The 16,997-nt window shown below is 39.6% G+C and overlaps 1 pseudogene; it reads left to right on the forward strand.

The window, feature by feature from the left end:
* Window positions 1-5,675: 5,675 nt before the first annotated feature.
* LOC147606362 (elongation factor 1-alpha pseudogene) lies at window positions 5,676-13,974 on the forward strand (annotated as a pseudogene).
* The last annotated feature ends 3,023 nt before the right edge of the window (window positions 13,975-16,997 follow it).

The raw sequence follows: 16,997 nt of genomic DNA on the forward strand, positions 1-16,997 counted from the left end.
GATGATAAGGTGGAAGTCTGTCTACGTGGTCTCGGGCCACAATACAAGGCGTTCAAGACGTCCATTCAGACTCGGGAAAACATTCCCAACTTTACAGATTTGGTGTCTATGCTGATTATCGAAGAGAAGAGCTTGGGTGAAGACCAACAGTCTTCACAAAGCAAAAACAGTTCAGAGCAACAGGCCTTCTACACGAGTTCAGGAAGAGGACGAGGTAGAGGAGGCCGTGGACGCGGTCAAGGAGGTGGCCTAACAGGTAATCAGAATTATGGCCAGCAGCAGCAGCAACAACAACAGTCCCAGAATCAACAACAACAACAACAACACGCAGGTGGAAGAGGCAAATTCAGAGGCAGGGGGAGTCAAAGAGGCCGTGGAAATTGGCAAAGGCAATATAATGATGCACGTGAATGCTATTATTATGGTAAGCCTGGACATGTGCAGGCAGAATGTTATAAGAAGCAGGCTGACATGCAAAATGGAAAAGTGCAGCAAAACAACTATGCATCCTCAAGCAGAAATAATGAGGATAATGAAAGGTTGTTTGTTATGCAGCATGTCGTGAATGCCATGTCTGAAAATGTTGATGCAGCACAAAAAGATAATGTATGGTATGTGGATTCAGGCGCTTCGAACCACATGACGAGTCATGGGGAGTGGTTCAAGGAGATGAAAAACCCGGAAAGACCAGGTTTTGTGGAAATAGGGGATGACACTGCTCATCCAATTGCCCACGTTGGAGATGTGCCATTGTCTATGCAGGATGGCAAAGTGAAGTACCTTGCAGATGTACTTCATGTACCAAACATAACAAAGAATCTGGTTTCAGTTGGCCAGATGATTGAGCAGGGTTTGTAGGTTTGGTTTAACCCTGATGGATGTTATGTTGAAGATTTTAAAGACAAGTGCAGGTTGGTTGCAAAAGGCAACAGAGTGGGCAGAATGTTTACATTAAATGTAGACATGCCTAAAATGAGTGCTGCGATGTTTGCAAATGGTTCAGGAATTGTTGCAGACACAGACATTTGGCATAAAAGGATTGGACGTGTAAATGTGCAGAGATTGAAGTCTATGCAGACAAAAGGAATTGTGACAGGGCTGCCAAAATTTAAAGTGGAAGGTATGTAGAAAATATGTGAAGCATGCCAATTTGGGAAGCAAACAAAGCATGTGTTTCCACGTAACAGATATGTGAGCAGAAATGCACTAGATGTTGTGCATTCAGATGTATGGGGTCCTACGAAGACCATATCTATGGGAGGCTGCAGGTACTATGTGACTTTCATTGATGACCACACAAGGAAAGTGTGGGTATATTTCATGAAGGAGAAGAGTGAGGTGTTCACTCACTTTCAGAATTTCAGAGTTTTGGTTGAAAAGCAAACAGGGAAATATGTAAAGTGCCTAAGGTCAGATGGAGGGGGAGAGTACTTCTCCAATGAGTTCTCTGAATTTTTGAAGAAGAATGGTATTTGGAGACAGTTTACATGCAGATACACTCCGCAGCAAAATGGAGTTGCTGAGCGGAAAAACAGGCACATTGCTGAGATTGCGCGAGCATTGATGGAAGAGAAGAATATGCCGCATTGCTATTGGGCTGAGGCTGTTTCTACAGCAGTATACATCATGAACAGGACTCCAACTGCAGCCATACATGATGTAACTCCAGAGGAGAGGTTTACTGGCAGAAAACCAGATTTGTCTCATCTGAAAGTCTTTGGATGCATTGCATATGTGCATGTGCCAGATGAGTTGAGAACTAAGCTGGATCCAAAAGCTAAAAAATGTGTGTTTATTGGATACTCCCTTGAGCAAAAGGGATACAGGTGTTATAACCCTGCTACACGTGAGTTGAGGGTAAGCAGGGATGTTGTCTTTGATGAGATGAGCAGCTGGTATGCTGCTGCAAAAGAAGCTATCGGGGCTGATGTGAGTGGAAGTGTGGTTGCACAGAATGCAGGAGGTCAGCAATCACAGTCTTTGAGTGGACCAGGAGCGTCCTCATCTAGTGGGTCTGCTGTTGATAGACCATGGAGTGGCAGGCTGCGTCATAATACCAGTCCTGCAAATGTGATTACTACATCACGTAAAGGAAAAGAGAAAGTGGTTGAGCCCCTTGGTATGCCTGACATTTCTGCAGGGCATTCTCATGTTGATGGAGAGTCTAGTGGCTCAGATATGAGCCTTGATGAGGAGCTTGGGATCCCAGCTATGAGAACACCTGGTGTAAAGAAGGCTATGGAAGCCATGAATGAAAAGCTACGAAGATCTGGTAGAGTGAAGAACCCTGTGCAGAGGTTTACTTATGATGGTTATGTGGCACATCACTATGCATATATGGCAAAGGTTATGCAGGTTGTTGAGCCCACATGCATTGATGAGGCTGTTGGAAATGTGTGTTGGGAGAAAGCTATGGATGAGGAGATGGATGCACTATATGGAAATGAAACTTGGGATTTAGTGCAATTGCCTGAAGGCAAGAAAGCCATTGGATGCAAGTGGGTGTACAAAGTTAAACATAACAGTGATGGAAGCATAAACAGTACAAGGCTAGATTGGTAGCCAAAGGATATGCGCAGACATATGGGATTGATTATGAGGAAACTTTCAGCCCAGTTGCCAAGATGGAAACGGTGAGAGTTGTGATAGCAGTGGCTGCGTCAAAGCAATGGTCTTTACATCAGATGGATGTAAAGAATGCATTCTTGCATGGGGATTTGCAAGAAGAGGTGTATATGTTGCAGCCACCCAGATATGAGGATGTGGGTCACCCCGAGCATGTTTGCAGGTTGAAGAAAGCCTTGTATGGCTTAAAGCAAGCACCAAGAGCATGGTCTGACAAGATTTCTGAATATCTTGTCACTATTGGCTTTCATGTAGCCAATGCAGATTTCTCATTGTATGTGAGACATGGTGATAGAGGAGTTGTGCTTGTTGTCATCTATGTAGATGACTCGATCATTACGGGGGACCATGATGCAGAGATCTTTGATGTAAAGATCTTGCTAAGATAGAAGTTTGAGATGAAGGATCTGGGGGAGCTCAGATATTTCTTGGGCATTGAGGTGATTAGGTCACCACATGGTATTGGATTACTGCAGAGACAGTATGGCTTGGACATGTTGTCCAAGTATGGTATGACAGGCTGTAAGCCTATTTCTGTGCCATTGGATCAGAATGGCAAGTTAAGTGCAGATTCAGGAGAGATCTTGGAGGATCCTACTATGTACAGGAGCATAGTAGGAAGTTTGATCTACATGACGATCACCAGACCAGATTTGAGCTATGCTGTTGGGTTGGTGAGTCAGTTTATGCAGGTTCCACGGAAACCGCATTTGGATGCAGTGAGACACATACTGAGGTATGTGAAGTCTACTTTGCATTGTGGACTATTCTATGAGACTGGGACAGAGATATGTGTACATGGGTACACAGATGTTGATTGGGCTGGTAGTATCTCAGATAGAAGATCTACCAGTGGATTCATATTTTCTTTGGGGAGTGCTGCTGTGACTTGGAGCAGCAAGAAGCAGCCTACGGTTGCTCTATCGAGTACAGAGGCCGAGTACAGAGGAGCTGCTATGGCAGCATGTGAGGTAGCTTGGTTGAGAAAGCTACTTGCAGATTTGGGTCTATCAGTGGATAGACAAGTTGTCATTTTCTGTGATAACATTAGCAGTATACAGTTGGCCAGGAACCCAGTCTTTCATGCTCGTATGAAGCATATAGAGGTCCACTACCACTTTGTCAGAGAGAAGGTCTTGGCAGGAGACCTTGACCTTGTTTATGTCAGCACAGAGGATCAGGTAGCTGACATCTTCACTAAAGCATTGGGTACAGAGAAGCTCCGCAAATTCAGGGCTTCGCTTGGTGTACATGAGATGGAGTTGAGCTCGAGGGGGAGTGTTGAGATATCGAGCTCGTCTAGTGAGGTGGTGGCCACTGATGACCCGCCTGGGGGATAGGCCCCACACTTACACACTGGCATGGTTGGTGAGATCTTGGGTGATATGCGGCCAGTGGGATGACAGGCTGTGTGATAGCCATTCTAGAGACTGGCATAGTTATAGCGCCAGCTCATTTAGTCGGGTTCACACTATAGAGAACCCGTGTATGTATTGGTTGAGTACCTTTCATATTATATGTACTCTTATCTTGTATATGGTGTGTTGAGTGTTGAGTAGAGAAGAAGAAGATTTTCAGCCTCTCACCTTGTATGTTCTCTATTAGGGTTTTGTGAGTGTGTGTGTGTGCTTGCAAGAGCTTAAGCTCTCTCCCCCCCTGCATCTTTTCAAGATGAACCACCTAGCATTAGGAGAAAGAATTTAAAGATAGATCCCCTTATAGTGGTGGATAGTGATAAACTAGCAACACATCTTATGGATGCTGGATATTCAGCACAAGAATCTAGCAGGGTGGCAAAGAGTCATAAGGTGCTTGCAAACCCTTGGTTTCCATCACCTTTTGCACAAGGGGCATCAGAAAAAGAAGTGAGTGCATCAACAGGTTTAGCTAAGAAGAAGGGATTTAAGTTGAAAATGAACAAGGCAAAGTTAGCCAAGCAAGAAGATGCTGTAGTTTTAGGAAGGCCTGAAGTTTTAGGAAGGCCTGAAGTTTTGGGGTTTCAGACTTTAGACATACCACAGGAAATTACTATTGTAGAGGCAAAGAAAGCTTGGAAATTAATGGACAAATTTTTGTTGCAGCAGAAGTAGAGCAATGCTCAGATTGATAAGAGGAGATAGAGGGAATTAGAAAATAAAGTGCAAAGCTTGGAACAACAGTTACTAAACAGGATGTCAAAACTCAGCAAGTGAAGGAATTGGAGGGAAAAGTTAAAGCTCAAGAGGAGCTGTTTTTGAAGATGAAAGAAGAATATGAATTAGACTTGGCTAAGTGGAAAGAGAAGGCTAAAGAAAAAATTCAGTTAGAAATGGTGATTATAGATTGGCTTACAGAGATAAAGGTTGCATTTTCTGTTGAATTGGAGGAGTTAACAAAGAAGAATACTGAGTTGGTAACAACCAATTAGATTCTGTTGCAGCAATTGACAGCTTTAAAGAAAGTACAAGAGCACTTGAGGGACTTTGTAGAAGAAGAGGAGATTGATGTAGATGGGGTCTTCATGAGTAGCACGGATTTGGCAACAATGAAGGGGGAATTAATGCAGATAGCAAATTTGATTTGGGCTGGAATTAAAGAGAGGATTCACAATGTTCTTACAAGACCTTGGGAAGCATTTGCAGATGAGCAGCGTAAAACAGAGATAGCTTTGCTTAAGGAGCAGATTACAGCTTTGGAGGAGGAAAACCTGAAGTTGCAGAGATGAAACAGCTGACAGCCACCCCAGAGTCTCTTCAAGTGAAACCCCCTGAAAAGTCAATGTGGGAGAATCCTTTATACTCCCTCAAGGGCTATCATGGTTTAGAAGAAGGTTTTTCTTATGATAGTCAGAGGTCTTTTAAGTTTGTATGTGATTTTGCAGGAAATGCCACTTTTGATGGAATGAAGAAGCAAGATATGGAGGTGGATAGTGTGAAACTTGTTACACTTGTACCTGATGTTGCAGAATAGAATATTGAAAGTTCAGGGATTGCTGAGAAAATTTTAAGTGTTCAAGTGGATCAAAGTAACCCTATGGAGTAGATACTTCAAAAGCAGATAAGGAAGATGGCATGAAGGAAACTGAAGACAATGATGCAGAGATGGAGACTATAACTGAAAAGTAATCTACATACTCTTCAGTAAAGTAACATTTTGGGAGTGGGTTTAGGTCTAAAAAAAATTTGAGAAAAATTTTATCCACCACCAGGTGTGCCAAGTGTAAAACCTGGAGTTTTACATAGTTTCCTTTAAAATACTTTGATCCTTAGTCTTTTACCTGAGATTTCAGGTGACAACATTTTGGAACTTATATATAGATGTAACCGTCTTGAATCGTACATTATTATGTGAATTCAGAGTGCCTCTGCAATTGTCTTATTGCTCTGTAGGTTTATCTGATTTTTTAAGAGTCTCTTTTCCTGATATAATGTAATGTTGAATTTATATATCTTATGATGAAGATAGTTAGTTTGTGTTTATCTTTGTGACTTGAAATGAAGATGGTGTGGGAAGTGTTTGAAGCCTGTTTCTTGTAATGTCAGATGTCTATGTGATGATTATTTGGGGCTGAGTTTAGCCTCAACAATGCATACATTCTCTGTTCTTATATGTAGCTCTCAAACTAGAATTTTGACCTCTTCTATAATGCATAGATTTGCTCCAAATCTCAGATATTGCAAATTCTGAAGTTTCTCTTGCTCCTCATCCAATCGCTAATACATCCCTGGTGTCAAATACATCACATACACCTCTTGTATTCAAGCTTTAATGGAAAGCTCAAACTATCTTCTCTTGCATGGGGCAGCCAACAAGTCTTGGCTCTAAACTTGTTCAAATCACCTGTAATCCATTCAAGAGTGTTTAGCTTTGCTTACTCGTGGTCCTTAGCTTTTAGATCTGTTGAGTAGGTGTGTGCTCCAAGCTTCTCTTTGCTCGAAGCTCCAATGAATAGCTCCAAAACAAAATTTCCTCTTTTTCACTCACTCACAAAACCCGAATAGAATGCACTAAGCTCTGATACTATGAAAAAAGAGAGGAGATAGACACAAGGGTAGATAGGCAAATCCTAATTGGCTCTCATTATCTCAAACTGTCAACATCTACATGATAGAGAAGCTCTATAGCTTTCCTTCATTGCACACCCAAAACATAGCACACTACACTAGTGATAAGTTCACACTGAAATAATGCGGCCATTATTGTCCACACACACACACACACACACTGCTAGACTAGTGTTCACATGCTACTGCTATCCACTAGATCCTGATGAGCTTACATTCTCAACAGTACCTTTATCTCCAGAATGATAAAAAAACACAAAAATCCAAAAACATAACCACAAACATCAAAAAATAACTAGAAATATGCATGTGCATGCACCCATTTACATAGCACGCATGCACATGTGTGCACACACATTCACACGTTTGCACCTCGTACACCACATGCATGCACACCCATTTGCACAATATGCAAGTGCATGTTCACATACACATTCACACATTTACACTTTGTGCACCCGCTTGCATGCATATCCATTTTCACCATACACACACATTTGCATGGCATGTACGCATACGTATGCACACACATTTGCATGGCATGCACGCATACGTATGCACGCACATTCACACATTACATCTTGCACACCCATTTACACCTTGCGCCCACACAATTGCACACATTCCATATCCACATGCATGTGCATATTCATGTACACACATGCACCACATTCCGTGCACATGCACATGGGTACACACACTTGTACGTGGATGAGAACACACTCATTTGCTCATGCATGTGTACCCCCCACATTTTTGCATGGACATGTGTACATGCATTTTCACCATGCACATGTACATGCACCCCAAACATTTTCATGTGCACATATGCACACCCATTTGCACTATGCACACGCACATGCACATGCACTTGCTCGCATGCATATTTATTTGTACATCGTGTACCCTGCACGTATGAGTACACACACTTGTACATGCACCTTGTTAACCCACACACTTACACTGTCACCGTGTGCACATGCACCTCACCCAACATTCACACACATGTTCATGCATATTTGCACCTCGTGCACACTCTCGCACTACACACAAACTTGCACCCTCGCGTGCACATACCCTTGCACCTTGTGCATGCACATGCCCATGCACCTCGTGCACACTCTCGCACTACACACAAACTTGCACCCTCGCGTGCACATAACCTTGCACCTCGTGCATGCACATGCCGATGCACACACATGTACCCCACACACATTCATGCATCTGCACCTATTACAGGACCCTTTTGTACTTCTTGAAGACTTCTTGAAAAGAAATAATTAAAAACTCACAAATTACATCAAAAATTAAAACAAAGACTTGAATTAAATTGATATCAAAGAGTATAGCATAGCATAAGATAAGAGAAATAGAATAACATCACCTACACATATATATATATATATATATATATATATATATTCCCTCTAAATTCTCTCTCTCTCTCTCTCGGCAGCACAGGGCGATCTCAAGAGGGCGCAATAGCTTTGTCTCTTCCTTGGTGACAGGGGCACTAAAGCGCGGCCCAAATTTTCCTCTCTTTTTTCATTTTCTCACAGTGTTGCGCACTATTGAAGCCTTTGGAGAGGCTTGTTAAGCTTTAGTTAAAAATTAAAGCTAATTTATATATTTTTTAATTCATGCTTAAGTGTTGGCCGTCGATGCACGAATATGGGGGGCAGACTGTGAAATTAAAAAAATAAAAAATAAAATAAAATAGTAAGCTTTGATAAGCTTACTTCAAAGCTTTACTAAGCTTTGATTCAAGCTTAATTCTAAAATTTTAAAAGACTTTTGTCTTATATTTATATATATATATATATATATATATATATATAAGGTTAGCAATATTTTGTTTCAGACGTGCACTGCAGACTATTATTATTATTATTTTCGGACGTTGAAGCATTGCGCGATTGTTCTTTAATTCGCGAAGAGGCTTGTTTCAAAAGCTTGCACACTTTAGCTTTAAAACCTTTAAAAGCTTGTTATAAAAGCCTTATATTAAAAAGCTTATAAACCCTCTTTAGCTAAGTTGTAAAGCTTTCAAAAGCTTTAGATCAAGGTTTAGTTAAAGCTTTGAAACTGGCCACCTCCGGGTTTTATCTTTCCTTTATTTTTGTCTACTCTTGGTGTTTTCATTTTGACCAAAGCAAGCTATATTAGCTGAGAGCTAATAATATGGGTATCTCTAGCTATTAAATCTATTCTTCTAGAGTTTATATATATATATATATATATATATATATAAAGAGCTTTAAAATTAAGCTTTGTAATAAAAAGCTTTACTAAAACTTTTAGCTTTATAGAGAAAGACAAGAGATTAGAGCTTAGAGCTTAGTTTAAATCTTGAAACTTTAGTTAAAGCTATAAAAAGCTTTAATTTTTGGGTGTTTTAAAGAGAAAGAGAGAGCCTTATGCACTCCTTTATTTAGGGAGCTTTTATGAAAGCTTAAACAAGCCTTGATTAAGCTTAAATTATTATAAAAAGCTTAAAAACTTATAACTTAAAGTATATGTACAAGAGGCCCATACCACTTAAGCACAAGCTTCAAGCGAATTCAACACCAAGGATTACAAGGAAAAGCAAATTTGAGCAAACTCAAGATCTTCAAAGCATTATCCAAGGCTTAACATCGAAACTCTATCAACAATGTCTCATACTTTTGTTAAGACTTACTTTTTGCAGATTAAATCAAGGCTTCCTAATGACACTACTTACTCTTCGACATATGAGCTTCCAACTTCTTATGAATTATGGGTGAAAGCAAAGTAATAATTACACTTTCTAAATTTTATAAATTAGTAATTGAAGTTTGATATTGTATTATGAATTGAAACTAACCTGCAGACTAGTATATGCAAATTTACCAAGTTAAGGATTCACCTTGTGTAATTTGATTACTTCCATAAAATAAAATTGTTAGTTGTCGATTCATTTTCTTCTAACTTATATTTTGCAGCCCAACCAAAGTAAGTTTTTCCATTTTCCATAATTCTAATCATCACAGCAAATTAAACGTCACATATGCTTGTGGTATTTATGTCCTTTTAATGGTGTATTTTGTAGCAAAGCTATCCAACACTTGCAAGTAAGTTGCTGTCTTCTTTAATTTAGTAAATAATTCCTCCAATATTCTATGTAAGTTTTGTCTTTTAGACAGTGATTCAAGCACCTTCCAAGTAAGTTTCTCCTTTCTATTCTTACAATAATGATCATGCTTAAATAAGTTTCTATGTAAGTTTTATCTTTCAGACAGTGATTCAAGCACCTTCCAAGTAAGTTTCTCCTTTCTATTTTTACAATAATGATCATGCTTAAATAATTATGCGTAGAATTTCAAACCATACTACTATAAGTTCTATTTCTTATAAATTCATAATGTAATATAACCCTAGTTATATTTGGAAGAATAATTATATCCATTCACATTGCTCTCTCATTTTTCTAAATGTTGAACATCATGGCAATCGAATAAATGTAAGGTATGACCTTCTTACGCTTGACTCAACCTTATGATTGCTAAGTTTCATGTTTATTATTCAAGTTTATTTCAACTTCAAATGCAACTTAATATTTACATCATCTAGACTTGTTTATTCACAATTAATTCTATCCATTGTTTATTTACAATCTCACATACTCTCAAACAACTTTTCAACTCAAGGTTAGTATTTTGTACCCTCATACCCCTAATCAATTTATACTTTATTCTTATGATGTTAAGTTTCTCATGAAATCATGTTTAAATACTTTATATACCATATCCATAGAAGCAATAATGATTCTCATCTCTTTTGAGTGTTAATATTATTTTTGACAAATTATTTCAATGACACCACAACGATGGAGGTATGTATATATTCACTTCCTTTTATAAAACTTTTTCATAAGCATTTATATAATATTTTTTACAACCTAAGAACATAATTCAATAAACCATAGATTCAACCTTAAGAAAAATTCAAGTTTAGTAACTTAAATAAAATTTCAAGATAGAGAAAATTTGTGTCAGAATTTAAGTTTCAGAGGGAATTGGTCACTCCACCTCAAACTTCTATTCTAAAGGAAGTGATGTATGGAATTAATCTGGTGGTATGGGACATCAAATTGGTTTCATATACTTACTCCACACACATTTATGTCTTCTATCTTTTACCATCCTATGTGTGTATGTGCAATGCACCTATGTGGCATGCGACACTTAGACTCGTTTTACATACATTCATTTGATTGGTTCATTGCATACATTCATTTGATTGGTTCATTGCATATGCATCATGTGTAGATCTAGTCTTCCACACAAATCAAGAGGCTATTCTCTCATGTATTTATGCAACTATATATCGGGGACACCCGTATATAGCATGCATGTAGGCCTCCACTGTTTGTTTCAGTTGGTTTGTATGGAGGGGTGATTCATGGGTTACTTACGCCTGCTGGGGCAAACATGTGTGTGGCTATGATTTGAATTCTTATGGGTTGTCTATATCTCAAGATGATGTTAGGATTAATTGATGTGTTCAATTAATTGTCTAACATAGACAGTGTCTATGAGTATAGCCAATGAGAAGTGCTAGGGATGCCCGTATATAGCGTGCATGTCGGTCTCCACTGTTTGTTTCAGTTGGTTTGTATAGAGGGGTGATTCCTGGGTTACTTACGCCTGGAAAACATGTGTGTGGCTATGATTTGAATACTTATGGGTTGTCTATATCTCAAGACGACATTAGGATTAATTGATGTGTTCAATTAATTGTTTAACTAATGTGGACAGTGTCTATGAGTATAGCCAATGAGAAGTGCTGGGGTACCGATTGAGGTGTTACACTGCATGAGATGTGCGAGGGTATCTATTGAGGTGTTACACTATATGAGGGTATCGATTGAGGTGTCGTATGGCTGGTGGATTAAGCAGTGGTGTGAAGATGGATTGAGCAGTGGTGTGAAGATGGAGATCATTTTTTTGTTAAACATGTATTAGAATTTTATGTCATTTATAGCCTTCACATTGAAAGGTTATTTTCTACATATAACTTGTGATTTGATGATGAGTGCGAGGACCACTAGTTTAGGTGTCGCACGAGTTTTATTATTGCAGTCTATGTTCATCCAAGCCTCTAAGCCATGCTTTTGTGCCTCTGAGCCATGCTTGGTTAATGAACCTCTAAGTCTTTTAGGTTAAGAAATCAATAGCTATGAGCATAATGTTGTTAGAGAATTTTCTTCTACACAATTGAGGACATTTGCTTCCTCAAATGGGAGGACTGTTACAGGTATATCTTTTATCATGTTTTTGATGAATTAATAATTATAGAAAAATATGCTTGATTTAATGTGTGAAGGAATCGGCTTAATGGAATGTGAGAATATGCACAAGATTATTATATGTGCAAATCCACACAAAGTTATTTTATGTAACAAGGCCCATTAGCAATTATATTTGGGCAAAGGTTTTTATATGTATAAACCTTAGGAGCTTTCATATTGTTAATAATATGTAAAGCAATACCCAAAAGTGGGAAAAGCAAGCCCAATTTGTACGCACATCTATTATTAGCTCCTTGGGCTATTTTTATGAATACAATTCTCTAAATACTCATGTGGTGGAAGTGGAGCTACACGGCATGGGGGGAGATTGCACCCCCAATCTTGTCTTGATGGTGATGTTATTCTATTTCTCTTGTCTTCTGCTATATGCTATGCTCTTTGATATCAATTTAATTCATCTTTTTTTAAATTTTTGATGTATTTTGTGAGTTTTTAATTATTTCTTCAAGAAGTACAAAAGGGTCTTGTGAGTGACAGCACCTCACTCACTCGCACATGCTGCACCATATGCACACACAATTGCCCCCGCCTACACATGCACACACACTTGCACCCCTGCCTACACATGAACCTTCACAAGCATGTACGCACACACATGTACGCACACACATGTACACACATTTCCACACATATATGGACACACTCATTTGCACCCCTACACGCACACGTGGTGAGGCATACCTGTCCATCCACTTGTGCATGGCCACCAATGCCCTCCTCTCTCTCTAAAAAGGTACCCCCACTCCCCCCTCCCCCATTTTTAAATACTTTTTCAAATAAAAATAATCCCCTTCTATTTATTTTTTATTTTTTTAAATGAATTAATTTAAAATAGGGAAAATAAAAAATAAAAAATAATTAATTTAAACATGGGCACATCCATCTACACAGCCCCCCCCCACCTGCTAGCCCCACTAGTGTTCAAACTCGCCGCCTTGCTCCTTGCCTAGCTTCTACAACCCCAGTCGTGGCCACGCCCACGCTCCCTCCACGCCCACGCTCCCTCCTCCCCCATCTCCTCCCTCCTCTGTCCCCAATTCGCTACCCCACTAGCCCCCTTCACACTGCTCGATGCCACCTTGCCACCCTCTCCCCTCTCGTCTCCTCTGCATCTCTAGTGATACCTCTTAAGCATCTTGAAGACTATGCTCTGTTGGCTTTTACCCTTGGAGTGAAACAAATTATTTATTGTTGTAACAAGATGGAGGCAACTAATCCCAAGTACCTATGATGTAATTATGAAGGAGGTGTCTGCATTTCTCAAAAATTTGGGTACAACCCTTATAAGATTCCATTTGTTCCTATTTCTAGTTTTGAGGGGGACATGAACTTGATTGCTACGGTGGCCCCACTATGCTTGATGCTCTTGACATGATTCAAGAACTAAAGAGGCCTTCTCATAAGCCTCTTTATGTTCCCCCACAAGCCATGTACAAGATTAGTGATACTGGAAGTATGCCTATTGGTTGTATAGAGATTGGTGTGATCAAGCTTGGAATGGTTGTCACTTTTGCCCCATAGAAGTTAAGTTTGTTAAAATGTGCCATGAGGCTCTTGTGGTGGAGGGTTTTCCTAGTGATAATGTTGGCTTTAATGTTAAGAATGTTATTGTAAAGGATCTCAAACATGGATTTATGTCTTCTGATTCCAAGAATGATCCCACCAAGGAAGTTGCCAATTTCACCTCTCTCAAGTTATTATCATGAAGCATCTTGGATAAATTGTAAATGGCTATGCACCCATGCTTGATCACATTTCCCACATTGTTGTGAAGTTCATTGAGATCCTTGTCAAGATGTTCAGACGTTCTAAAACAAAAATCTTGAGAAAGATCCCAAGTCTTCCTTTATGGGAAAGGGATCTCCCTTGTTGATTTCATGTCAGTATAGACCCTTACCCAAAAGGGACATCTGAATGGCATCAGTGTTATGTTTCTAATATAATGTCTTGTGTTTTGTAGGGATTGAGAATTGAGAAGACTGCATTAACAATGCAATTGCTTATGTTTTGTAGGGATTAAGAGTGAGAAGACCACATCAATGATGTCTCAAAACAAATTTAAGAAAAGGTTTGGTAAGTCTCCCATCTCTTCATTGCATCCACTCTCTTGTAAAATGGCGGTTAGTCTCCCGTCTTCATAGCATCCACTCTCTTGGAAAATGGTGGTGTTTCTCAGAATGCAAGACCTATGTCTACCTTGAAAGAGGCACTCCATGTCATTGGTTGTAATTATGAGGATAAAACTGAATGGGGAAAAGAGGTGGTTTGCTTTTCAGCCATAATCTAAAGTATACTATGTTTTGTTATGGAGTTCCATACCTATAATCTGAGGTCCATACTTATAATTTGAAGTATATTGTGTTTTGTTATGGAATTCCATACCTACAATCTAAAGTTTATCGTGTTTGTTCTAGAGTGTGATTGTTAATCCTTTGACAAGGTGCCTTAATTACTTATTACAAGTAGAATGGATCTATGGATCAATCATCAAGGAGGGTACTTTGATTGGATTTAAGATGCATCATAGTGTGTCTAAAGCATATGCAAATGCTAGTTCTTCTTCTTCTCCAAGAATAACTAGAAATACTCTAGAGTCGAGAGAGTGACAGAAAGAACAATTTCTAGCTTATCCTAGAAATATTGGTCTTATTTGTGTATGTGTGTGTGAGAGAGTGTGAAATCATGGTAGAGATGAGGGTGAGAGAGGGGGGTGAGAGAAAGAGAAACGAGCTTGAGAGAAAGAGATGAGAGCATGAGAGGGAAAGGTAGTGTGTGTGTGTGTGTGAAAGAAAGAGAGAGAGAGAGAAGAAGCAACTCATCATTCTGGTAAGCGATAATCAATGCAACATTGACATCACCATTCTTCTTGACAAAACAAGTGCAATCAAAACACTTCTCACCTCTTTTTGTTGATTATTTTGGCCCCCCCATTGAGTGGGTAGAGAGCTACCCACTATGGATGCTAGAGTTGGTGCAGTTGGGTTTGTTTGTGAGTACCCTCCTATAACGTTTAAAAAGCACCCCCAAAAAAGTTCAAATTCTTCCACTTGAATAATCTAAAACCCTTTACAATTATAGCAAACTTACCTAGCCACATCACACACACTTGGCACTAGCCACATACGATCGTTCCCTTACCCAAAACTAAGAATTTAATCCATAGCACAAGGAACCTTCATGCACACATCATGGCATAGACGATGCCACCTTCACATCATCACCTTTGCATAGGGAACCTAGAAAAAGCGGCCCTTGGATCTTTTCGATTTATTAACCAAAATGTCCCTCACCATTCGGGACAACTCCTGGTCCCTTAACCCTGAAATGCTCCACATCGTCCGAGGTTGCCTACTCCATGCCCCAGTTAAAAACCCTCTTTAAAATCTCTTTAAGGTTGTCTACCCATCAGTAGAATGCCATGCAAATGTTCCATTTACTTGAAGTAGCCCCGTACCGCCGCAAAAATGTTGGCCTCACAACCAATCCCCATGGGGCTCAAATTTGCATCTTTCCCTATGGTACATTGAGACCTACCATAATATGAAGGGGAGGTTGAGATGATGGATGGGTCATTATGTTGAATCCCACTCACCGAGGATCTCATACATAGAGCCTTACATCTCGCACACCATGCACCTGAATTCCATAGTAGTAAGTGAGCCATGACCGAGGTTCAGCAGGAAGACGATCTCAATTACAAAGGGAATAAGTTTGATGACATAGTTGTCCTAGAGTGGGTGCCACCAACTCGTGTGCTCACCTTCCTCACTTGCTAAAAGGCCCATGACTACCTCAATAAGGTGTTCCTCATCCTCGCCCTGGTTTCCAGTTAACCAACAAATTGGGCCTTCACTGTTGACCTCCAAAGCTTTTGCAAGATCTCGACATGCAAGGTACATAGCATACATATGCTCACCAAGATCATATTCCATGCCAAAAGCCTTAATTGAGGATATAAAGGCAAAGGGCAACCAAGGATGATTTCATTCTCAGAGGTTACATAGAACTCACATTCCACAGTTTCCCCTATTGCGTAAATGGCTTGCCTAAAATAACCCTAAAATAGCCAAAGACTTTAGTGTGCTTCCCACTAGCATGTAGCATAGTAATGTGTCTAGGGGTGTCTAGCCCAATGATATCCAAAGCTTCCTAGGACATGATATTGTGACTACCATTACAACTAACTAACTCTCTTTTCTGTTCAACATTCTCACTGCAAGATCTAGCCATACCTTGAGAGGTACCTTAAGAGGGAACATTGAATTTACATTGTTATCTTTGTTTCCCACCACATTGCAAAGCTCCTCATTATGACTCTCAACATTGTCAAGTGTGCCTAATGTGTACAATGGCATTGTAGAGGTGTAGGCCCATCCCCTTTGAGACTTGGTTGGGAACTTGGCACTGCAGGTGTAGGCCCATTCACCATCCTTTGAGACCTGGTTGGAAACTTGGCACTGTAGGTGTGGTCCCACTAACCATCCTTTGAGAGTTCGTTTGGAAACTTGTGACCCCTTTGGAAATTCATAGTTGGTATGGCCACACATAGATGCGCACGAATGGAAACACCATCATCAACCTCCCAAGATAAGAAATCATTTCCTAATGCACATCTCCAATGAGGTGTAAGAACACCTTTAGTAAAAAAAATCATAGGCCCTATAATGGTATATGGTAGAGACAACACCATCTTGGCTCTCCAAAGAAATCCTTAGTGTCATTCTTTGTTAATTTTTAGGTCACTACATCATTTGTTGACTCTAATCTTAGATCTTCCTTGTGGTACAAAGGACGTGTTTTGGTAGGGAGTTCCTCACAAGAGAAAGTGGTACTCATCTTTGTTGTAAATTTGGTTATTCACTGTCATGAAAATGACATAATGTTGCTCATGTGATTCATGTGAGAAAGTGACTTAGTTTAGCAACTTGATGATCCTAAACATGTTAAGCTTGTCTTAACCTACTCTCAAGTCCTTACATTGTTATTTATACAAAACT

Source organism: Cibotium barometz, chromosome 57, assembly GCF_041138505.1.
Source record: "Cibotium barometz isolate CiBa-2024 chromosome 57, ASM4113850v1, whole genome shotgun sequence".
Classification (NCBI taxonomy): Eukaryota; Viridiplantae; Streptophyta; class Polypodiopsida; order Cyatheales; family Cibotiaceae; genus Cibotium; species Cibotium barometz.